The following is a 26,144-nucleotide window of genomic DNA, read 5'->3' as shown; positions in this document are numbered from 1 at the left end:
TGCTCCCCTCGGAGATGAGTGCGAGGAGAGGAGAGGAAGGGGATGCCGCCGTGGCGAGCTCCAGCAGCAGGGGCCCCAACGCGCGCGCCTCCGCCTCGCCGCCACAGCTTGCCTAAGTCGTTAGATTTCGCGGTGGGTCCGCGGCGGCTTTTCTGCGTTGTCATTTCATTTTCTCTTGTGGTTTTTAAATTTTTTTTTAAAAAATATACAGTATAACTCAGACACTTGCTTTTTAGACAAAATTTTTCAGCGGTCTGGATCAAAAGGTTTTTCCTCGGTCTTTGACTGTGCTCAACGAATCCGAGCTACGGTGACCAAATCGTTTTAGTCTCAGAGTTCATTGTATTTTGTTTGTTTCCCCACAAAACGATAACATTTTGAGGCGTGATGGAGGATTAAGTAAATTTTTCATAGTTTTACACACTTATTCTCACGCATTTCGACTGCAAGAATTGCCAAACTCTACAAGAAAAGTTAAATTTTCTTTTCAAATTTCAATAGCACATAGTACATATTTCATTTCCTTATAATTGGATATATACCTGCGGGTATTTCGTTCCTCGCATAGGCCCGCACGTGATTGGCTCTATACATTGGGGTCGCCGTTGCTCTATGAATCGAGCGTCACCGGAGTAAATCAGATAGTTAAATGGCATGGAGAACGATGAAAATATAAAACTCGCAGGTGTTAGACCGCAGCGAAGTGAGATTTCACGTGGGGAATATTGGACTACCTGAAAACATAAGACCGAAACTTGTTACGGCTCTTTCTACAAAGGGGGGAAAAAAGAAGGGGGCTACTTTGTCACTTGTGGTGGCAATGCCTCGAGAGGCCGCGCCAGTGCAGGTGGTGTGGTGGCGTCGTGGCGAGGCAGTCGAGCGTCCAAAGAAAGAAGCGCGTCGCGTGCCCCGCGGCCGTGCGCTTCGCGTTGTCTTGGACTCTTCTTGGCCGCGTCGTTTGACGGGGAGAGGCGAAGAGCACAGCCGCGCCCGGACCGGACGGACGGGCTCCTCGTTTCGCTTTGCTCGGTGTCTCTGTGACTCTGTCTCCGCCGGCCCGGCCGGCCGTGGCCGCGGGATTCCGTGGACCCCGGGGGCGAAAGGCTCGCGGCTCGCCGGAGACGCGGGGGCAGCGCGGAAGAGCCGCCGTTGACATTTCCAACGCCGCGGCGGGGCCCAGCAACGGCAGATTTTTTTTTTGGTAAAAGTGATTTTCTCAAATGTGAACTAAACCTCGAGTTTTGTTTTAAATTTAATAATCCACGAGGTAATCCGGCAGAGGGAATATATTTGCTAGCTACTCCTTCCGTTTCAAATTATAAGTCATTCCAAGAATTTTGGAGAGTCAAACCATCTCAAAGTTTGACTAAAATTATAGAGAGAAATATAAAGATTTATGACATCAAATAGGTGTACTATGAAAATATAGCTAACAAAAAATCTAATGATACTTAATTGATATCATAAATATTATTATATTGTCATATAAATTTGGTCAAACTTGAAAAACTTTGACTCTTCAAGATTTTTTGAATGACTTATAATTTGGAACGGAGGGAGTAAATAAGATAAGAATATGGCTGATGCATCTATCAGCAGCAGGTCGCAAGCCACAAGCACACTCCATCCGATGATCCGTCTCCAGCTGGGGCGAGGTGGACAGCTTGTGCTATCTGTTATTGTTCCTTTGGAACAGATGCCTTCGGATTTGTAAAAAAGCGCGATTCCATCCAAGCACAAACCACAGGCGTTACGTTGTTCCACCTCCATATCTGTCTCGGCCCTCGGCAACAACAAGATCCCTCGGATTTCCTAATTAACAAGGTGCTAACCTCTACTAGATGATATAGTTCACCAATGATACATGTAAAAATAATAACAATCAGGTACTATTCCCTCAAAAATAAGGACAGGCAGGACAGACAGTGCTAGTATTTGCCACATGCATGGGCCGAGGAGGACAAAACGGAAGGTTTATTAGTTGGTCTTGGCCACTTGGACACATGTGTATGCGCGAGCATGATTAGCCAGGGTGATAATTGGTTCGTATAGATAGGGTCGCCGGCAAGAGACCGACCTGCATGTGTAAGCCAACAAGATTATTCCAAATGGTCAACTGTGCTAAACTGGTTCCTGACGTTTGTTAATCTGCGCTCCTTTTCATCTTCTGTTCTGTGCTTCATTCTTGCACCGAGATATTTTTCAGTGACCTTTTTTCCCCTTTACCCTCGTAACCATGATCGATGGACAACCTCATACTATATACACATCATCTTAATTATCAGGCAAAGCATAGACAAGGAATAACAAACAGAGAACTGCTCACGATTATCGACACGATTGCTCCAAGGGAACGCAGGGAATGAATGCAATTCCTTTTGGCTTCCTCGCCGCATCTATGATCTATCTATATCCATCGCTGTTAATTTGCTAGGTTTGGTACCCTGTCGCTTGGAACCGGAACAACAGCTGATTAGTGCTGTACCCGTCCTCTTTCCGATCGAAGGCGTTTCAGACAGCAGCAGAGAACCTCGTCTCGTGTTCTTCGAGCCTGTCACGGCTGGGTAAAGTAGACGAGTAGTTGCGCCTGGTGAGATCAGGCTATATTAGCTACACGTACCGTTGTTATTATGGAACATCGTCGCATCTCCATCTTGCATGCATCTTTATATGCTCAAGAATCATCAGAGCTCCGGTTTGTGTATGCCGCTCGTGCTCAAGAGCTGAGCACAAGAGAAGCTCGTTGTCCATCTGCCTCCAAGTTCGTTTGATGGATGATGGCGCTGGCCACATCTCTGTCTGCACTGTGTCCTCCCTCCCCTGTCGTGGTGGCCTTGGCCTGGGTGGGCAAGCCGAATCCTAGAGTCAATTATTCGCACGGTTAGGTAGTGCTTATACTAGCAGTTTGCTGTGGAGATGAGAAGGAGAGTTTCATTCGTCTACCGTACCTAAGTTTCCACCACCAAGGAAAGTGAAGTCGTCGGTGGTTCTCTATCGTGATGACGAATTATTTGACATTCGAATCTTAGGTCGTCGGATATTTATTTGGTGAGATCGATATATGTATACATGGTCATGAGTGGCCTTCTCTAGCTATATACCTGCATGATGATGGTCTGGTCTATATGTTTTCTTCAATTCGCTGGTGTAGTGGTATGCATGCATGGACAGGACCCCCCGCTAGCTACTGCCACTGGTGCTGCTTTTTTTTTTTTTGAGGGGCGCCACTGGTGTGGTGCTGCCCTAGGCAGTACGCACAAGCACAACAAACTCAAAATGTTTAGCGAGATGTGTGACTCTCTTTTGTGAGTGGGCGTTGATCGAGCGAGGACAACACATACTAGTGTCCACTACATTAAGCTGTCCTGGTCGGTGGTGACAACAACGCATTATTCGAGCTAGCTATAGATATAAGGTTTGGTCCTCGTTACATCTAGCTTAGCACTATCAAAGAGTCAAGCTAGTCCTTCTAGAAGAACATACGCCATTTTCGTGGATACGCACTAATAATGATCTCATGTATGGTCTCCATATTTACTTCATGTACTACAAAGATCATGATGAACATGACCACTGTTGAACCCTAATCTCGTAGATAGACAGTGTTAGACTACAGAAAGTCCAAAAGAACAGCAGTGTCGTACATACCCCCAACTCCCGCATGCATATGGACGCCACAGTGACGATCGATATATATATTTGTCTCCAAGCTCGCTCGTATAAAGCCAAGGCAAACCTATCGAGCGAGGCGTGCCAGAAGAGAATTGGAGGAGGACGAGGAGGACCATGCCCCAAGCCGGTGGCCCTTGACGAGCTAGCGTAGCGTCGAGGCAGCAGGTGCGTGCATGGCGGATATGGAGGTGGAGGCCGGCCGGCCTTGTAATTGAAGGCGGGCCATTATATTCGGCGGGGTAGATCGAGAGAGCAGGAGGAAGCCCCCACCGAGACCGAGCCCACGCAGCGCCCAGAGATCGATGACGTGTGCGTGGCCTCGCGCGCGCCCACTGAGATCAAACCCACCTCCCCCCCCGGCCTGTTGGCGATTGGCATGGCAGCAGCGCCCGGTTGCTTGCCGCAACGCTAGCTGCTTGCAGGTGGATGACAACAAGGCACCCGTGAACGGCGCTAGCTGGTTGCCAGAGCTGGGCCTGGGCGCCAACGGGAAGGCCCGATGAATGAAATTAATCGAGGCGCGAAAGCGACGGGCGTGCGTGGACAATTGGACAGCAGCAAGTAGGTCAAACGGGCCGATCCTGATTGTAATCTTCAGACTTCAGGACCGATCTTGATGGCTGAAGCTTGTGTGTCTCCCTCGCGTGTCCCCTTCGGTGTCTCCAGACACGTGTCCAAGTTGTATTGGATCCCCTCTCAAGACAGCCCCCCTCACGTATTCTCTCCGTCCGCGCCGTGCGGTGCCGTCCGTCTGGTCCGTCTCCCTCTGTTTTCGCATCTCAACCTCTCCTCTCACAGCCTTGAGCCACCCGTCTCCCTCCGCTTTCCCCTCTTCCTCTCAGCTCGAAGCTTGTCCGCTCTCCTCTCAAATCTCATATGCTAAACTCGATTCCTTTCAAATCTCATATGCTAAACTCGATTTGGGCAGGAACGACCTCAAGCTCATAGCAGTGAGTTGATTATATTTACTGGAACCTAGATTCAAGCTCCGATTTTGGTTTTGATTGCTACGATTTTGGTTTTGGATTGGGGATCTGGATTTGACTTTGCAGATTTCGATTTGTGCTATGAGAATGTGTACTCTACCTTTCCTCTTCAGGTCCATCAAACTGACATCACACCATGGTGGATTCAAGATATTTGGCAGCAGCTCGTAGATGCTGTTCAGCATGAAGGTGACGTTGCTTTCATGACCTCTCTAGCATTATTTTGCAAGTTTATTTTTCTAGTGCTAGTCCCTATTTTTTCATGACACAGTAATAAAGATGCAATCTTCCGCATTCAGTCTGATGCTATCAAATCAAATATACCAGTTAGCAAAAAAAACAAGTAGAGTTTAGCACATGACTCATCGGTTCTCCTAATGGGATAGGACCTTCACTTAAAATTGGCAAACACATTATAGGGATTTGGATTGAATGACTGAGTGACATTTCCTTGTGTATCTTGACCATGGTTAGGGGTCCCAAAGAATGAACTGAAAGGCGGAGGCACAAAAGCATTTCCATGTGGATAGTAGCCCGGATAGTAACCTGCCATCTGAATTTGATTTTGGTACGTGCTAATCCCTAAATGCCCCTGTACCAAAGAAAAAGGAATACGAATATCAGTAATGAAAATATGACTAGTCTTGATAGTATTAAATTAAATATAACTGAAATCTCGTACCAGGTCAGTGTAGTGTGGCTGCCCATATGTTACATTATCTACTTCCACTATAGGACCACAATCCTTTGGGTCATTCTTGCCTTTCTTTTTCCGTTGTGTGTTTGCCTCTTTTGCAGAACCAGAAACCATTGGGTCTTTTTTGGTCTTCTTTTTCTGCCGTGTTGCCTTCTCAAAACCACCAATAGGTCTCGCAGATCCATGAATTTCCTTCTCCTTAACCTTCAGGCCTTTTGGTTTTATAGTTTGTTCTTCTTCTTCTGTACCTACAAAATATATAATAATTAGTTTGGTGTCATATGTATGGTGTTCACACAATTATTACTCAGGCTATACTGGAGTGCGAACCTTCGGGATGAGATGAGGTACCAACATCTGAATCAGGTCTTATTTTTAGGCTTTTCTCCACATCTTCTGCTAATTTTTGCGCATTATTTACAGCCATTAAGTACGTTTCATCAGATTCTGCAGCTCGATTAGCTAAATGAATGTACATCCTGCATAACTCCTGTCTGCGTTTTGATAACTTTGTTTTGGGATCTTCATGTGTCTCAGAATTGCTCTTTATATGAACTACTTTTGCATCAATTGTCCATCTATTTAGTATGTAATGTTCAGGAATTTTTTTGATATTGTTGATATCAAGTATCTTCAACGCATGACAGCATAAGATTCCAACAAATTCATACTTTTTGCAGCTACACTTTACTTCAACTTCCAATGCAGAAAACTTCACGACATGTTCATTCCTCCTACCATAAACCTTTACTTTGTACTCCTTTTCAGCATTACTTTCACCACAATAGAACAGATCACAATTCAGTGTTTGCATCACTTGCTCTTGGAATACCTTAAATATGGTTGGAGTATAAATTCTTGCTGCATGCCTTAGTATTCTCAACTCAGATTTCAACTTAGGTGTACTTTGTGTTGCCTTGAAATCACATTTTACCTCCTCATTTCTTTTATCTGCCACCAACCTTTCAAAGTGCTCGAAAAAGGTAAGTATGTCATATTTGACACTAATGTACCCCTTCAACTCATTGTTCATGCTTTCACTTCTTTGAGTGCTAACCATATCAGCAGAAAAGGTATTTCTTCCATACGCTAAGGCCCATTTCTCCCTTTTATCAAATAATCTTTGCAGCCATTCATTGTTTTGTAGCTTATACTTGTCTAGCAAATTGTTCCATGTATTTATAAATTCCTCCTCCTCCTCTTGATCATAAATACAGTTTTGAAAATCTTTATTGAACTTCTTATAGTCCTCCACAACTCCAGCAAGATGCTTGCAAGCATTCTGGTTCATATGCCAAACACAAATTCTGTGATGAGTCTCTGGTAGTACTATCTTGATTGCTTTTGCCATGGCTGCATCTTCATCGGTTAAAATAGTTTTTGGCTTTTTCCCTGACATAGCAGTTAAAAATGTGTTGAAAAGCCAAACAAAACTCTCTGCAGTTTCATCATACAAAAGTGCAGCACCAAAAATTGTTGTCTTCTTGTGATTATTCACTCCAACTAGCAAACCAAATGGACGTCCATCATTTAATTTTCTGTATGTTGTGTCAAAGCAAACAACATCACCAAAAAGTTCATAGTCTGCAACCATTTTAGAATCTGTCCAAAAAATATTTGTTATCAAGTCATCCTCATCAACCTGAATGGAATAGAAAAACTTCCCATCCTCTGATGTTTTTTTCTCTAGATATTCCAATACTCCTCCTGTGTCCCCATAGTTTGTCTGTAGTGATCTCTTTGAATACAATTTATTCTTCATATCTTCACGAGTAAATCCAAGATTCTCAACTCCACCTGCTTCTTTTGCCATGAGATCAAAGGTAGCTTTATTTGAAATGCCGACTGCTTTAGCATTTTCTACACTCGCGAGTTGTGCTTCTGTTATTTTTCTTTGAGATCTTAAATGATGAACTTGACTGCTACTAGCAAGAATATGATTATGTTCAGGCTCAAACTCATAGATGCAGTACAATCCATCTGTGAGACTTATCTTCATGCGAGCTTGACACATACATCGTGTCTCTGGTCTACTATAGCTGGAAGATTCTTCTCTTTTATCAGGACGCCGAACACCTATTGATAATTAAATAAATAATTGATCAAATTGATGTTATATCCTTAATGATGAAGAAAGGGCACAATAACAAAGTGATTCAATACCTTCACGAGAACAACAGAAGGTTCTATTCTTTATGGTGGTGCTGTTTTTCACATTATGTGAACTGCTCCTTCGAATACTAAAACCCTTGTCTCGAGCATAGGCATTGTAAAATTGGTATGCCTCTTCTTCAGTGCAGAATTTCATACCAACCTTAGGTATCCTGTCTTCTGTACAATTTTCTACTTGAGTAGCTTCGGTCTGGAGCATAGGCATTTCAAATATTTGTATAGACAAAACAAGTATAGACAGATTATGAATGGTAATCCATTATGACTTGCACTTTCTAACTTTGTTCTTATTGTGCCAGATGAGGGAATGTTTATCTAGAGAAGTTTTCTGAGGATGTGACAGCACCAAGAGGTGGTATCAAGATTTGGGTACCTGTGGAGAATCGGACTCCATGTAGTTAGGCTCGTCAGCCATTGGCGGGATCGCCTGAGATGCCCCCATGTAGTCGGCACTGATCTCGTCAGGCATGGAGAGAATTGGCTGAGATGTAATTGTTGTGTAGATTGAGATACAATTGGCTGAGATGCAATTGTTATGTAGATTGAGACAAACGAGAAGAATACTAATCTAGTTACCCTTCCGTATTAGATGCTAATCTGATGGAACCACCTATCGAAATTGGCGCCATTTTCCTGTGTCTAATGCCTTTTGCCGCCTCCATTTCATTTAGTTGGCGGGAAATTAATGTGGGGCCATGTGATTATTTGGGGAGACGGACCAGACGGACGGCTCCGTTCCGTTTCTTGCATGCGGTGCGGACGGAGATAACAAGAGAGGGCCCACATTTTCTAAGAGGCACGGATGTCGTTGATGCATGGGGAGACACGGATCGAGACACGCAAAGGGGACACACAAGCTCCAGCCGATCTTGATAGCTCTGTGCCTCTGTGCTGGCTGCTGAGTCGTAAAAGGAGATAGGTGCCGACGAATGATGCCAGCCGCAAGGGATACGTACGATCGGCCGACGTCCATCGATCTCTCCGGCACGCCTACTTGTCGTCAGATCACAATCAAACTTCAAACCCTCGTCACGGCTCATGACTCGGGCCGCCGCTGTAACACCCGGAGACTTCGTCCATGGGTCCGGATACTCCGTTCATTGGCCCGGATACTCCGGGCGTGAATTTTCTATTTCCATAATTTGGTTATTTGGACCCCACAATCATTTAAATAGAAAATATCACACTCTCTCTCCCTCACTCTCACTCTCACTCTCTCCCATTACCTCTCTCTCCCTCATCTCCCTCACGAGCTCTCCCTCTCCCCTAAGCTCTAGATTCCGAAATCTTTCATTTCAACTTGATTTCAAGGCCAAGGGAGCTTCACTCGGCGTGGGAGATCATCTTCTACAAGCATTCCACCTTGGGGCGACATCGTTTTCGAGTTTTCTTGCAAGAGGAACTAGCTCAAGGTACTAGAAGCTAGGGCTCGCCGATTTGGTTGTTTTAGGATGTTCTAAGTGATTTCCTTTGGTCAATCATCTCTATATGCATCCTTCAACTAGGATTCAAGAGGGTTTCAAATTTGGTGGGGTGGTTTTGCCAAAATTCAAGATTTCAGTTTTTTGGACCAAAATGCTGTCAATCCCGGAGACTCCGGGTATAAGCCCGGATACTCCGGGTTTTGGAAAACTCCTGGCGAAACTCCGGGTATAAGCCCGGATACTCTGGGTTTGGGACATTCCGGGGGAAACTCCGGGTATAGGCCCGGAAACTCCGGACTTGGGGGTCCGGATACTCCGGATTTTTGGGGAATGTTTTGGGTCTCGGAGTGCAATTTTTGTGTAAATTATTAGTAGTTGCATCTAGTCATTGGCTATGTTAAGATTGCAACCCATGCATGCATTCTCATATCATTTGCATACGTGTAGACGCCGCCGCCGAGGGAGCCGTGTACGAGGTGATCGCCGAGCCACAGGAGCAGCAGGGGCAAGTTCAGCAGGAAGAGCGGCGTGAGCACCCGGCCCAAGGCCCAGCTGAGCCCAGTGTCGAGCAGCAGCCCGAAGGCAAGCCCCGGTGCACATCCTACTATTTCAAATTATGACACCTATATATGTCTTTAATAATTGTGCATTAGGTTTATGAATTATTTGAAACCTTAGTTGTATGATCCCTAGGTTCTCCTGGGCCTTATACTAGTATGAATAGGTCGTTAGCACTGCTATGCTTAATAGGGCTCGATAGAAGTCGAGTGATAATTCTGTCACTCGTGAGATATAGGATGTCTTTATATTACAGTATATGAATTATTATATTCAAGATGGAAGGTATGGGATGAGAGACCGGATGGGGGAAGGTGTAGCCCCATCTGTGTCGATTAAGGACCGTTCCGTTGTCGGCTGTGCTGATCGGGGATTGAATTGTACTAGCCGCATGCCGGGAGTAGGAGGTAGTCGAAACCGGTAAGCCGAGTACTGCTTTGCTTCGAAAGTACAGGAACCCGCACCCAACTCCTGGGGCGAGTCGAGTAGTCGCGGAGAATTGGGAATGCATATGTTTACTTTTGGTGGTCTCACGTTGAGCTCGGCTGACCATATGTCGTTGAGCTGGTTCCTGTAGTTCGAGACGGGGAGGGGAAATGTTGGTGCGTGGGGTCCGACGGGGCTTTTGCGTGCCGTGTTGGTTAGGTCCACCTTGCAAGGTTAAATCGGATCGATTCGCCGTGTCTCGCGGTCATGAGAGCCTTGATCTCTTGGTCACATCGTAGTAAGGAAATGAATTAAAAGAGATGAGATGCGGGCTGATATTATCTAATTATTGAATTGTTCACCACGATTGTTATAGATTTGCAAATCATAGAGGATTAGTAAATTGATTACTTTATATTGAAGCTAAAACATAGAAAAATAAGGACTCACCTGTAATTATTTCTTTTCCGCAAAACCAACCACTAGCCAAAAAGCTTGCATGTCTAGAATATGTGGGCTAAGTATACCCAATAGACGGGTAAGACTTGCTGAGTATTAGTATACTCAGGGTTTGTTGCCACAATTATTTCAGGACACCCCGACGTTGACTTCTGCCCCTGCTGTGTTAAGTTCATCCGCCGGGATGCAGAGGGGTGGGAGGTGGAGGAGCGAGACCCTTAGGTTAGGGAATTGTCGGGTTGTACACTTGAGGGCAGAGTGTTCAGCCTTTCTGTTTTGCGCAGACCGGTCTGACCAGTGGTGTCGGCAGGGTAGCGCCGACCGGTCCAACCGGTTGGATGAACCGGTCTGACCAGTCATAGTTAGTCAGGACTTTTTGCAGGCTAGTGTAGTTGTAGGATCTAGTCTATTCGAAATTCAGTGTAAAGTTTGTATATTATGCAACTCTTGTAAATTATATGTGTATTTGAATTCGGGTTGTAAAACCTAATGTTTTGTGCTCATATGGTGTTTGTATTTTTAAGTATTATGTTGTGCTTGTATCATCTGCGCCCTCCTTCGCGGGAGACTACCGGTGTTGTTTCGATCGGGCCGTGGGTTGAGGAAGGATCGTCAAATTAAACCGTTAAGTTAATGCGCCCGATGTGTTTAATTGACGACCATTACGTTTAATTAGTGTTTTAATTTGACGGTTCCGTCACAGCCGCGGCCATCACGTTCACCGGTGACGACTCAACGACCGCGTGCCAACATGTGTGGCCGGCGACGAAGCCTTCCCGTCCACTAGTAGTGGCTGGCACAAGCTCAGGAGGGCTAAAGACTCGCATGGAGGTGACAAGACCTGGGCGAGTGTGTGTGGTTACGATCATTAATTATTAGTTGTTGTCATGGCCCCAAACAAAAAAGCTCTGCTTTAACTTTAAGATGACGACGCCTCCCGTGTTAGGAGTACAATGGAGAGTGGGCTAGCCTTGTGAGCTTCAATGCGAGGCACCTGGTGGTGTGTGTGTGTGATGTGATGTGTAGTATATCATTGGCACACCTTGGTGTGTACAGGCAGGCGATTTTGTTGTTGCAGTTAGTGTTGGGACGACGGCGAAATCCCACTTGACCAAATACTAATCCGTAAAGAAGGCTAGGGGAAAAAAAAAAGGCAAACTTGTTGTTTAGTTTTTTTTTCACAGGCCAAAGCGCTCATTATTTGGTCGGATTAGGACACGCACAAGAGCCCGGCACCACAAGCGCAAAAAGGTTGGGAAAGGCACTGGCCACGTCATTTGGCGCAAGGAGGGAGAGCTCTAGAATCTGTTGTTTTCATCTTATTACTTGTGGATCGCTTTAACTTGTCGGTCAATTTTCCATGAAGATGAAATATTCTTTAATGTAATGCATTTGGCAAAATAGGTATTTTGATCCCTCAATTTTATTATAAGGGTTAAATTCGTCGCTCAACTTTCAGGTAGCCCAATATAGCCCCTCAACTTTCGTTTTAGGATTAAACTCATCCTTATGCAGGTATTATACTCCACAATATAACATGAGATAAATGTTAAAAGTTCTTTTTCTTCCCCTTAGTTTTCCCCCCTCAATTTCACTATTCGCTTAACTTTCCATAATATTTTGTGTTCCAAATTAAACACTTGCGATGTTCTACAAAATTCTGTGGGTAAATAAAATATTGCGGGATTTAGAAGGGGGAGGAGGACCTTTTGCATAAATCTTATATTATTATGGAGTATAATATCAACATAAGAATGAGTTTGACTCAAAAATAAAAGTTGAGGGATTATATTAACCTCTCTAAAAATTGAAAGATGAACTTGACCCTCATATTAAAGTTGAGGAATCAAAATGGCTATTTTGCCAATACACTTGCTTAGATTCGGCGATGTTGAAACGGCTATTTTTCTAGTGCATTTTCTTAGATTCGATGATGCTGAAATATGACTATCTCTGAAGATGTAGTTTTGGATAGAAGTGCTTGGAGACTAGCTATCAGTGTGCCTGAACCGTGACATTTGTGTCTTTTGGGTTTCATCTCTAGCCTATCCCAACTCGCTTGGGATCGTTGTTGTTGTGATGATGCTGAAACGGCTATTTTGCCGATGCATTTCCTTAGATTCGACGATGCTGAAATTGCGGCGGAATATGATGGATTGCTGCTGGTAAATGGACTCCGAGTACCGATTTGTAGAGGCCCACGATCTTTTTTTGGGCCTGATGAGTGCAGAAATCAGCCCACTAGGACAAAACGAAACATTTCAGATTTCCCTCTTTTGCAGTGCCCTGGTGATTGTGTTTTTTCTATTTTGTGCCCTGGTGATTGTGTTTTGCATATCGTTGCAGTGCAAAAGAAATAATAACCTGAGTACTCTTCAGCCTGAAAAGGCCAGCAAGGAATATTAAGATCTATCTGGAGTCCCAAAAGGCCAATACGGGGGAGAGCACTAGTGGTGGTTTTCGAAGGCCCCGATAGCAGAAGCATCAAGCGTAGTAGAGCTTGCGCGACCGAGGATGCGATCGAGGGGACTCGGAGGAAGAAACATGTTTTTGGATCCAATTAATTAATTTGCGTTGCAGCTTTTGCTTCCTCTTGTATGTATCTTTTCTTAACAAGACACTCTTTACTATCTGCCCTTTTAAAACAAGAGAGGACAATATTCTTTCTCATATCATGTTGGATGGATTCTCATATTTTGAATTCTACATCTTGGTTCTTCAGGTTGACACTTCGTTGCATGCTCATAAAATCGAATGCTTCGTATTTTGTTTCTTCTCTGATTTATGTGGTAGTTTTGTGGTATTATGAGCAAACGTGGTGACAGGTTGCAATTGGTGACACAAATTCATTACAACAAGAATTGGCGCATGACCATTGGATAGATTTTACTTTTTATTTATATATTCTTGTTATTGTGGCGTACGACCAATCCAATACTTTGGACGTCGCCTCATTTTCTCCCAGCAGGGTTTACTTACCCCTACACGCGGCACATCCACAGGCCACCAATCGTGACTTGGCGTAGCAACAACTCGTATAGCAGACCTGCGGGTCCGTGCCCCAGGCTTCGCAACAACTAGTACTACATTTCCGGCACACCAAATTCGTTGCGTTGGCCGCCACCACCGCCGCCACCTGCTCCGGCCTGCTGGGCTCCTGCACCGGCGCACCGTCTTTCATCACAGCTACACAACCAACGACAATCCATCAATGATCAAGAATATATATGGTTATATACGAGTATATATAAGCGACAACACACACACACACACACACACACACACACACACACACACACACACACACACACACACACACACACACACACACACACACACACACACACATAGTACAACGAACCGATGCAATGCATACCTTGGGCCTGGAGATGCAGGGTGACAGAGAGGAGGGCCACGAGAGCCATGGTGAGAGGGAGTGACGTCGACGTCGCTTGTTTGGCCATGGCTTTCTTCCTCTTTCTTCTACGCTACTATTCGATAATACGAATGGAGATGATGTTGCTGAGCGCCCTCGCTCTCTCTCTCTCTCTCTATACACACGAGAGAGAGAGAGAAGAAACGTTATGGGCTATATATGTTTATTTAGATTAATTCCTGCTATATCAATGAATGTAGATTAATTCCTGCTATATCAATGAATGTTTGTTATGGCAAAATATAAATATAAATGCCAAGATAATGGCTACCTTTAACGGTGGAGAGAGAGAGAGAAGAAACGGTTATAATTATAATTATTTATTATTGCAAAAACTACAAAAGCACTCCCTTGTTGTTTATGGTGGGCGGTGATTCGTTAAATCACCAAGCATCGCTCCACCATCAAACAAAAAGTGCTTGCAATGCTAACACACTCACACACACCGAGTCGCACTGATCGATTCAGAAATCCAACCCACCTCACCGTCTCCTTACCCAACATCATGTTGCAGGCCTGCATTATTATTACTTGTACATTTACAAGCTGTTTTGGGTACAGTCATGCTGCTCCGCTGCATAGATTCGCACTTTGCAGACATGGAGCATGATCCAAAACATTCGCACTTTACAGTTGAAGCTTGCCTGCGATCCACCCATGGAAGACTTGGGCCATCTTCATCAGACGCTATATATCCACCGCCTTTGGAGCGAATTTCTTCGCCGCATCTCCAACCGCGTCAGGGATATCTTGTCGTCGCCAATGAGTTCCGTGAATTTCGCTGCGCGGAGCTTCTGAATCACTGTTCGTCGGTCCGGGGTCGGCAAGGATCAACTGTAAGTGACAGGCAAAAGGATTTTCTTTTAGGCAATCCGCTTGTGTCAATGTCAACCACAGCTGTTGAAGAGTAACACATCAGCATTGCGAACCAATCTCTTCTCTCCCCAACGAAACCTGAGCCAAGCTCAATCCTCCCATAGGGCCACGTCGACTGTTTAATGACAGCCGTTGATCTTATTTTGGACAGCATAGATTTTATGCAAAGTGTCATATACATCTGCCGCAGACGTTTGGGAAAAAAAACAAGCGCGTTGTTTGACATATCACACTGCAGCTAGATTTTTCTGGAAAACACGGCGGCCAATAATAAAACTCGAGAGAACTCGTCGTCTTCTCCCCCTGCATACTCCAAGTCCTAGAACTCATCCAATCCACTGGGAATCTGATGAATCAACAAGAAAATCAGGTAAACTCAAGTTCTACGATTTCAATCCTTCCTATTTCAATCGTTGTTGCTTGTTTCGGCGGTGAGACGATACGAGCGGGCGGGCGGGCGGCGAAGAACCTGTGGCCATTGGCCGCTGGCCGCCGCCTAGATGAAGATTGAATATGGCGGCAGGCAAGCGGTGGGGCGATCTGGGGCTGCCAGCGAGCTGGCCGCGGTGGCGGGTGAGCCGAAGGCCAGCGTTAGGGTGATCTGGGGCCGGCAGCCACGGGCCGCGTGCCGCGGAGAGGGCCCGCGAGCTGGCCGCGGTGGCGGGCGAGCCGAGGGCCGAGTGGGAGGCCGTCTCACCGTCCTTAGGCAACTGGTCGAGCTCGAGGACCGCCGCTGCAGTCTTCGGCTTCCTCGCCTGGGATGATCCCTCCCATGTGCGCCACGCCATGCAGCGAGCACGGGATTGCGGTCCTTACTTCCTTAGTGAATCTCGCTACCTACTTGTTCCGATCCCTTCTTCCCACGCCAATAACCCGCATCTGCAGTCAGAATGTGAGATTCACTAGCTAGGGGGATAGGGAACAGCATGCGTCGCGCATCTCCCTTAATGCAAGAAATTAACAAAGCGCTCAGGGGTACTTCACTGCTTTTGAGCTAGGGACTCCAGGGCGCCTAAGCCATTGCTTCTCGGTTGATTCAGCGAGGTGCGCAAAGTAGAAGGACTGAAACGGCGTCCGTCAATCTGCTCGTTTTCTTCCGTGTTGATGCTTATTGCAGCTCAGCTTTTTCCTCATGCGTGATAATCTCCCTTCCTCTAGCATATGCCCGTTTGATGCACTGTACACTCCGTCTGAACCAGTGTACAACGGGAGGAGCATGCCTTGGTTGCCAGCAGCCCCAGTTAATAGTCTGCACTCTAGACAGTGCTGGCATAGGCGTGCGCCAAAGTGTGATGTCGTTATAGGCGTGCGCCGCAGCTTTGATGTCCATCAATGTTAAATAAACTTCTGCATCAAACTGAAATTCTGACTGCAGACTGTTACTGAATCATGCCATTCCTCTGTTTCTCTTTTCTGAAACATCAATTTCAGATTGGTTTCTTTATCATTCAATTGTAAATTATTTGACAGCTTTCGTCAAACCTGAGTCCATATAGCTACTGATTAGTGTCTTCTTTCTTAACTTCAGAGTTAACCTCATGAAATAATACCACTGAAATAATTTTTTTTGTACATGATGCAGGAACCATTTTCTGGATTATTGGCATGCACAATTAGCTGAACCAAGGACCAAGGTACATATCACCCCCGTAGTATACTTGACCTTTATAATATATTTTTACCAACAAAAGATGTATCTTTGTATTACCAGTTCTATGATAACATTACCAATTCTATGATAGCATGTATAGATCATATAACATTTAAAATAATAACCTATAGGTGCTACTCATTTAATTCTTTAAAACTTCATTCCTTTTAGAAATCTGTATATCTTACAACAAATTCAAAAGAATAAGTATATATCAATATGATTTCTTTTGTATTTCTCTTCTATATAAATTATTACTGGATTTGTGGATCGTACCTAACTGACTTTATTATGATCCTTTTATTTGATAATATAGATACACAAACATGGTACACAGAAAAAGAAAAGCTCCTATCATATCAGTTAATGCCTGTTGATTTCAAATCAAAGCCTCATTGGATTGCTTCATTAATTTCTGTCACCACCCTGCACTACTTGGTACAAGTCTGATTTGAACTAGCTTTCCTCTATCCATTTTACCATCATCTTGTCGAACCATCTTACTAGCTGTATAGCTTCTTTTCACTCTTCTAGCCTATGCTTAGTGTCCTCTTGGCAGTGAGTGTCAAGTTAAATATTTGCATATACATGGCCTTTTTTTGGGTACAAAACTGAATGACAGATTACATATATCCAGTTATATCCAGCAATACATGATAAACTAATTTTTGGTTTACTATATTTTCAGCACACTTCTAGGAAAATGGCGCTCCAATATAGAGCGGCACCGCTACACCGGCACAAGATGAAATCAGCACAAGATGAGATCTCTTAAGCATCATGAACAAAGAGCGATCGAAGTGTACGTGTTTAGCATCCAGTAGTACAAAGTAGTAAATCCTGTTAGATTCTGTAGTTCTAGGATTGACACAAGATCGAGCCTGTGCACTAGATCAGGCATGGGGAATACAAATTCTAGATACATTAATGAGTGATTCATTCCTAGTTCTAGTACATGAAGAGAGAGAAAGAGAGGTATAGGAGAGGGAGGCCCAAACCATCCACAGGAGGCGGCGCAGAGGAGCTGGAGCCGCCCAGGTGCACCATGGCTCCAATGGTGGCGAGGAAGTCGTGGTCGTCGAGGTACTGATCCGGCGGTGAAGGAGGGCTTCGTGGGTACCGGCGCCCTTCTGGCCTCCAGCGGCACTGGCTGTCGACGAAGCGCGCGGATCGGGTCGGCGAGGTCGTCGTGGTGGGGCTGGGGTGCTTCCCATCGGCCTCGCGCTTCCCTAGATCGGTAGGGTTTCTGTAGAAGGGGTTTGTGGCGGCGGCGAACCTAGGGCGCGGTGAGGGAGTCCGACTCGGCCTTTGGGCCGAGTCGCGAGATCAATTCCAACATTCCCTCCCTTGATCTCTTCTTGTTTCTTATTTTTGTTCTTCATCTGAATCATTCCATCACAGATCAGTGTATAGGGCGTGCCTCGTCATGACAATTATTACTGTCAGATTAACAGCCACAATCACCTTTCTGGTCTGAAACGAAATTCTTTTCTTTGGGCCATTCTTCGTCCAGGAATCATAGGCTTTCCCTTAAGCCCATGCTGGCTAAGTGTTCTCTGAACACATTGGGTGGTAGGCTTTTTGTAAGCGGATCCGCTAATATTTTGTCTGTTCTGATATGTTCTAAACAAATTGTTTCATCCTGGACTTGCTCTTTAATAACATAAAACTTTATGTCGATGTGTTTGACAGCACCACTCGACTTGTTGTTATGAGCGTAAAATACTGCTGGTTCATTATCGCAGTATAACTTCAGTGGTTTTTCTATGCTGTCGACCACTCTTAAACCGGGTATAAATTTCTTAAGCCATGTGACCTGTTCGGAGGCCTCGTAATATGCTACAAATTCTGCGTACATCGTGGAAGATGCTGTAACTGACTATTTAGAGCTCTTCCACGATATTGCTCCCTTTGCAAGAGTGAAGATGTATCCAGACGTGAATTTTCTGTCATCTACATCTCCTGCAAAGTATGAATCTGAATATCCTTCTATTTCTAGAGATTCTGATTTTTTGTACGTTAGCATGAGGCCAGTAGTGCCGCTCATATAGCGTAAAGCCTTCTTTACCATTTTCCAGTGTTCTATGCCTGGATTACTTTGGTATCTGCCAAGTACCCCGGTAACAAAACTTACGTCAGGGCGAGTGCACACTTGTGCATACTGTAAGCTTCCGACAGCTGAAGCATAAGGCACTGCCTTCATTTGCTCGAGCTCATACTGATTCTTGGGACACTGATGTTTCCCGAAACTGTCGCCCTTGACTATTGGAGCAGGTGTGGGCTTGCTCGCATACATACCGTATTTCTTTAATACCTTTTTTAAGTATGTTTTCTGCGACAATCCTAATACCCCCTTTCTTCTATCTTGGTGAATCTCGATTTCTAAAACGAACGAGGCTTCACCAAGATTCTTCGTATCAAAGTTCGAGGATAAAAATTTCTTAGTCTCCAGTAGTAGATTAACATCACTGCTAGCTAGCAGAATGTCATCCACATACAAGATGATGAAGATAAACCTCACATTCTTAAACTTTGCATAAATACAATTGTCCTCTTTATTTTCTTTGAATCCAAACTTTCTGATCGTTTCATCAAATTTCAAGTACCACTGCCTTGAGACTTGCTTCAAGCCATAAATTAATTTCTTTAGGTGGCATCCTAAATTTTCTTGGCCTTTCACAACAAAACCTTTCAGTTGTGCCATGTAGACATCTTCATATAGATCCCCGTTAAGGAATGCCGTCTTTACGTCCATCTGATGTAATTCTAAATTATAATGTGCCACTAAGGCCATTATTATTCTAAAAGAGTCTTTACATGAGACTGGAGAAAATGTCTCATTGTAATCTACTCCTCTCTGTGTGAAATCTTTTGCCACGAGTCGCGCCTTATATCTTTCTATATTCCCTTTGGAGTCACACTTCGTTTTGTAGACACACTTGCAGCCTATTGTTTTGACTTCTTCGGGAATTTCTTTTAAGTCCCAAACTTTATTGGTACTCATTGATTTCATTTCATGTTCCATGGCTGCAAACCACTTGGGATGAATTTGCGCTTTTCATGGCTTCTTCAAACGAGGTGGGATCGCCCTCAATTTGTATTTCTTCGCTATTATAGACTTCATAATCGTCAGAAATAGCAGATCTTCTAGTTCTTTGTGGCCTTTATGGGGCCACTGCAACTGGTATTTCTGGTCCAGGAGGCTGTTGTTGCTCCCCCTCATCCGCGGCAATGGGTTCTGGTTGAGCATGAGGAATGGAATCCTCATTCTCATTTGCTGCCACGTTAGGAGAACTAACAACAGGCGTTGGCACTGCAGTTCTCTGTACTGCTGGTGCCACAGCCATAGGTAAGCAGAAATAAGGCTCTTGAGTCATCGGAGTAGGAACGAAAACCCGCTTCTCCTCAAGATCAATTTTTCTGGCTACCATGCTCCCCCTGATCATCTGATCTTCTAGAAAGGCAGCGTGTCTTGTTTCTACGAATTTCGTATGTCTGTCAGGGCAGTAAAAATGATACCCTTTCGATTTTTCTGGATAGCCAATAAAATGGCAACTGACTGTCTTGGGATCTAGTTTCCTAATGTTTGGATTAAACCCTTTGGCCTCAGCCGGAAAGCCCTGCACTCGAAAATGATTGAGTGAGGATTCTCTTCCTGTCCACAGTTCATACGGTGTCTTCGGCACCGATTTACTTGGCACGCGATTAAGTATGTAGATAGCGGTTTTTCACGCCTCCATCCACAAGTTAATCGGTAGCGTGGAGTAGCTCATCATGCTTCTTACCATATCCATCAGGGTACGGTTTCTTCTTTCTGCTACTCCGTTCTGCTGAGGCTCGCTCGGTGTAGAATACTGGACAACTATGCCATTCTCCTGTAGGAACCTCGCAAAAGTTCCAGGAATTTGGCCATACGGGGTATGCCGACCGTAGTACTCTCCCCCACGGTCGGATCTGACTATCTTGATCTTTAAATCATATTGATTTTCTACTTCTTCTATAAATATCTTGAATTTATCCAACGCTTCTGATCGCTCTTTTATTGGATAAATGTAGCCACAGTAGTGATGGGAACGATTCACATATATCTGTGTGAATTATTTCTAGAATTCCCGCACTTCGTTTGGCACCTTTTTTATATCCTTAACGTAATTTCCTTTAATGCAATCGATACATTGTTCTAAATCTGAAAATTCTAACGGTGGAAGAATTAATGCTTGTACTAAGCGCTCTATTCTCCCCCTCGAAATATGGCATAAACGACAGTGCCATAATTTTGATGAGATTGCATCAATTCTTTTACGTTTCTTAGTGCCATTCCCGCATGAGGAGGAATTCTCATTCTTAGAACTTACAACATTAACATTCTCTGATAATGAAAGTAAGTACAACTTGTCTTGTCGGAAGGCAAGACCAACTCATTCTTTATTAAAGTGTATCTCACACTTGCCATCTCCAAAATGACAATCAATAGAGTCATCATCTAATCGGGACACACTTATCAAATTCCTTCTGATTTGTACTAGGTGGGAAAAGTTTCTTATTTGTTCTGATAGTTCTTGTTTTTTTTTTGCTGAACATGGAAGACAGGCTCACCTCCATTGGCGGCCTTGAGTCTATCATCTTTTTGAATGCATATGGTAAACAGCTTCTCAACATTCCAATTTTCTGGCTGAGTGCTCTAATTGACATGAAAAGTCGAAAAGTTCTTGGGAATAGACTTGAACACCAGCTGAACAATGAAGGGATCTGGAAGAGGCATGTTCACTGTCTTAAGCTTGTTTGCCATGTGACTCATTTCTAGAATGTATTCTCTTATTCCACCGCCAGCATATTTGCATATTTCTTGGACATAAGCTGCTCAGCCAAAGTGGGAGCGTAAGCCTTGGAACTGACTCTTCATCATTGCTAGATACTCAGTAGTGGTGGCACATTCTGAAATTGTCATTCTTATACCATCTGAAATGGAACCTCTGATGATCATTAGACACTTGTAGTTTGAAATATTCCAACGTGCATGCTGAATGTCCCATTTGGTCCAAGCAATGTCATGGGCTTTCTCTCGAATAGCTCATGCATCATCTGCTTCATTCTGAGCCCTCACGGGATTTTCTAGTTCTTCTGGTGCTGGCATTATGATGGCCAAATCTATATTAGCCATCTCCAGAGTATTTTGTAACTTCTGAAAACCATTTCTCATAGTTTTGGCCATTTAATTCTGGAATGACATTCACATATGACATAGCATTGTGTCCCAAAATTTGGAAATTTGAGTACAAATTCAGGATAACAATAATGGCATATTTAAATTTAACTTTGGTTAAAATTCAAACATACAATATTTTGTGCATTAAGTCTAAATCACCTTTGGGCAGAGATAGAGAAAATGCATAAATTTTTTTGGACAAGATTAAATATTGCAATATCAACTTTGGTCAGAAATTACAATATCATAATGTATAAAAAAAAATTTGAATTGAAAACAAAATTCTATACGCCTCTATGGTAATTATCTCATTGGTTCAAATTAACATAGAGACAACAATTATAATTCACACAATTCTGTATTCAAGTCAAAAATTCTATATTCCTCTGTATTAATTATCCTGTTGGTTCAAACTAACACAGAGGAAAATTCACAATTCTTCACAGTGGAAACATATAAAATTCTAAATTTTAGAAGCATAATTCTGTAAAATTCTACTCTAAAATAATACACGTTGGTGAAGTTATTTGTAGAGTATCAAATTCTGAACAAATTCATCTCAAATTCATATTCTAAAGCTTCTGAAACTAAAAGTAAGAATTCTCATCGTCTACTGTTCATCTGGCCCAAAACTGAAATCCACCCGCGGCCCACGGGCGCGGCAGCGCGCCCCCGCGCCCAGGCCGCAACTTGGGCCTGGGCCGGGAAAGCGGCCCGCGCCGCGCCCCTGCCTAGGCCTCATCTGGCCCGATGTCGGCCGGGCGATCTTGGCCGTCGGATCTGATCCGACGGTCCTGCGCTGTTTTCGGCGGATCAAAAACCCGCCGGCGATGACCAGCGCCCCAAACCCTAGCCATTCTGTTCTTTCCCTCCCCCGGTTCTTGCTCTAGTGGAGGCGGCGGCGCTCGGAGGCGGACGGCGGCGCTGCCGTGGCTCCCTTGCCGGCGCGCGACGCTCGCTCGGCGAGCGCACGACCGTCGAGGTGGCCGTGGGCGGCGCCTTGCCGGTTCTTGCGGCCGGAATCCCATGCGCGATGGCACAACGGCGAGCGGCAGCCGGTTTCTGTCCGCGCGCCGGTGAACGGCGGCGTCCGAGGAAGGTGGAAGGTAAGCCCCCCTCTTCTCGGGTTCTTGCTTGGCTTCGATTCGATTCGGGTTCTAGGGTTGGGGTTAGGGTTGTAGGGTTGGGATTCGCGGTGTTCTTGATCGATTCGCGGTGTTCTTTCTTTCTTCTGTGGTTCTTTCCCCAACCGGATCAATGCACGAGAATGGCGAATGATACCATTGTTAGATTCTGTAGTTCTAGGATTGACACAAGATCGAGTATGTGCTCTAGATCAGGCATGGGGAATACAAAATTCTAGATACATCAATGAGTGATTCATTCCTAGTTCTAGTACATGAAGAGAGAGAAATAGAGGTATATGAGAGGGAGGCCCAAACCATCCACAGGAGGCGGCGCAGAGGAGCTGGAGCCGGCCTGGTGCACCATGGCTAAAATGGCGGCGAGGAAGTCATGGTCGTCGAGGTACTGATCCGGTGGTGAAGGAGGGCGTCGTGGGTACCCGCGCCCTTCTGGCCTCTAGCGGCACTGGCTGTCGACGGAGCGCGCGGATCGGGTCGGCGAGGTCGTTGTGGTGGGGCTGTGGTGCTTCCCGTTGGCCTCGCGCTTTCTGGATCGGTAGGGTTTCAGTAGGAGGGGTTTGTGGCGGCGGCGAACCTCGTTGTGCGAGCCCCGGCACCCATCCCGTTCTTTATAGCGCGGGCGACGGGGCCCACCAGCCAGACGGGCTGGGCGCCCCCGATCAGGGCGCGGTGAGGGAGTCCGACTCGGCCTTTGGGCCGAGTCGCGAGATCAATCCCAACAAATCCTAGCATCTAGTTGGCTGTATAATTCAGTGCTAAGAGGCTACACTTATTCACTTTGTGTTATATGCTGCCTACATCTCACTTTTTGAAGCTTTGGACGATCAACAATGCTGATCTATGGCTTCTATATATGGATCTGAAACGAACATGGCACCATTTATGCCATTTCGAGTGATTTTGGTGATCGAATGACAACACAACACTTGGACTAATATGATTGTTAAGATGACCATTCTCAGGTTTTTAGGTTCAGGTGATGACAAAGAGAAAGAAAAGATAGGCGTAGCAAGGCCCGAAGGGCCGCCCCTACGGGGGTTCTGCATGAAGCATCAGTGCATCCGATGGTTGTCGGAAGAACCGACGCCATGGCAGAAGGGAATCAAAGCCAAGTCAGCTTATGGGCACCGGATGAACCGACAGGTCAAAAAGGGACACCGGTGCATTAGGCGTCCTATGTTCCAGAGACGATGTCAAGAGCCCAGGAGAAGATTCTTCAGCACCGGTTGAACCGGTGAAGCATCGGTGCATACCATCGGTGTAATGACGTCAGCGCACAGGAGAAGATCCTTAAGCACCGGATCAACCGGTGATGCATCGGAACAAAGCATCGGTTGAACCGATGGTCACTGTGTTAGCTGTCAGGAGTTCAACGGCTACTTCGGGTTATGAGTGACCGGATGAACCGACGCTACCCCTGCCAGAGGCATCGTTTCATCCGATGATACGCAGATTTTCTGGTTACCGTTGGAGCAACGGCTACAAGACTTGGTGGCCTATATATACGCCTCACCGCGGCCATTTGAAGATTGCTGGAGTTGTTGGACATCCCACACACACCCAATAACATCTCCAAGCCATACAAGAGCATCAAGATCATATCCTTAGCCCTTAGCACACTTTGAGAGTGTTGTGTAAAGGATTAGCTCTTAGTGAGTGTGATTGCAAGGCCTTGAGCCTTTGTGCTGTGGTTCTTTAGCGAACCAAAACAAAAGCTTGGTGCGCCGGCACCTTGGAGCGTGAAGCTCGCCGGCAACGTCATCGACCCTCCGACTTGGTGTGGAGCGGCGACGACATCTTTGTGCGGGGGACGTGGAGACCCCCATCCTTTGTGGAGAAGCTTCTTGGTGGAACCCGGGGCCAAGGTGACTGTGATTGTGTTCACGGAAGAGACTTGGTGGCCGAGTGCAATACTCTTAGTGAGTGCTACAACAACGTGGATGTAGGTGTGCATTTGTGGCTAACCGAACCACGGGATAAACACCCGCGTCAAGAGTTTGCTATCTCCTATCCCGCTCTTTAAGCTTCCGCTTTTCTTACTAGCAATTTGTGTGCTTTTACTTTCATAGAATAGCTTCTTGATAGGAAAGGCTATAGGTTGCTAAACTCTTTTAGGATAGGAGTTTCATACTAGAACAACCTAGTTGCACATCTAGAAAGCATGTTTTAGTTTAAGTTTTGTGCAAACTAGTTGGAGCCATAGGTCTAAGTTTTATTAGTGCCTAATTCACCCCCTCTTAGGCTAGAGCACCCGATCACTTTCAGGATCCATTATCTTTTTTTTTAAATTGTATATGGATCCAATATCTTATTGGGCTGTAAGTTGACTTTAACATGAAACACCAAGAGGTTGATATGTTCAGCTGTATAGGATCCTGTATTTCACTTCTTTGTTTTTACCTTTCGTTTTCTGAAAATCTTGCTTTCACCCTGGCATCATTTTATGGAGGAGCTATTGCTCTACGACTTTTGGATTTGGATCTCAGTTGCTCTTCCTAATACTCTGCATTTAGATTTAAGGGGGAAAAATACTACACCCCTTTTAGAAGTCATAGTATCAATTAGTACATAGACCCCATACAAACAACCCTAGAAGCTCAAATGTTGCTGAATAGAGCATACATAATAAATATCAAAACTGGTTCTCTATACCTAAAACTCTCAGTAGTGATCGCGCGGCGATGTATCTTTCTAGTATTAACTTGAAATTCAATAAACATATGCAGTAATTTTCATAGAGTACTAATTAACTTTGTTCTTACCAGATAGCGCAGCAATCAGAAAACTCAATTTGGGAACGAGAGCAAAATTACTCTTCTCCGTCAAGTTTAATCTTGATTAAATATGCTCTTCCTAAAAGGCAGCCATGACGAACAAAGATGCCAGCAGCAGAATTTGCAAATTCCCCTCTTTTATTTTTCTTTGAGTGGAAAAGATCTTTCCATTAACTGAACGACGCAGCGAGATCGCTGGCCACAATCGTCTCCAGCTCCACGCCTGGTGGCGTACTATCTATCATTTTTTTAGAAAAAGAGAGAAATAACAAAGAGAGAGCAGAGTTTGCGGGTTGCCGTGGACCTGACCTGAATGACAAAACGAAGCTGCTCAATCACGGCCTGCCCCATCGAGTACATTTAGGCCCAACTGTAAGTGGATTCCGGGCCCAGCCTAGTCCAGGATGTTGGGCCATGCTAGTGTTGGTTGTGACTTTTTCTCTAAAAAATTGTTGGTTGTGACAGCCCGGCCCACTGCTAGCCTGCTTGCTGGCGGTGGGTTCGTAGTAGTGACGGCGACAGCCGACATGAGTACAGTGGAGGCGTCGCCAATGTGCGCGTCGCGTGCGGTTTTTTATTTTTTTTATTTTTTATTTTCGTTTTTTATAAAAATATATTTTCGATTTGGAAATTTACATGAATATACCCTGGCCGCCCTCCTG

At 44.9% G+C, this 26,144-nt stretch overlaps 1 long non-coding RNA gene across 3 annotated transcripts; it reads left to right on the top strand.

The window, feature by feature from the left end:
• The first annotated feature begins 14,911 nt into the window (after positions 1 to 14,911).
• Positions 14,912 to 25,785, top strand: LOC120650227. 3 transcript variants are annotated; one of them, XR_005665536.1, is made up of 4 exons: positions 14,912 to 15,076; positions 16,289 to 16,340; positions 17,046 to 17,159; positions 25,474 to 25,785. It is a non-coding gene; the product is annotated as an uncharacterized LOC120650227 (long non-coding RNA). The 3 variants fall into 3 exon arrangements; XR_005665535.1 differs by lacking the exon at positions 25,474 to 25,785 and adding an exon at positions 20,948 to 23,686 and having other exon boundaries at positions 14,913 to 15,076; XR_005665534.1 differs by lacking the exon at positions 25,474 to 25,785 and having other exon boundaries at positions 14,913 to 15,076; positions 17,046 to 17,858.
• Positions 25,786 to 26,144: the final 359 nt, after the last annotated feature.

Source organism: Panicum virgatum, chromosome 9K (genome assembly GCF_016808335.1).
Source record: "Panicum virgatum strain AP13 chromosome 9K, P.virgatum_v5, whole genome shotgun sequence".
NCBI lineage: Eukaryota > Viridiplantae > Streptophyta > Magnoliopsida > Poales > Poaceae > Panicum > Panicum virgatum.
This window is presented reverse-complemented; position numbering and strand designations above follow the sequence as displayed.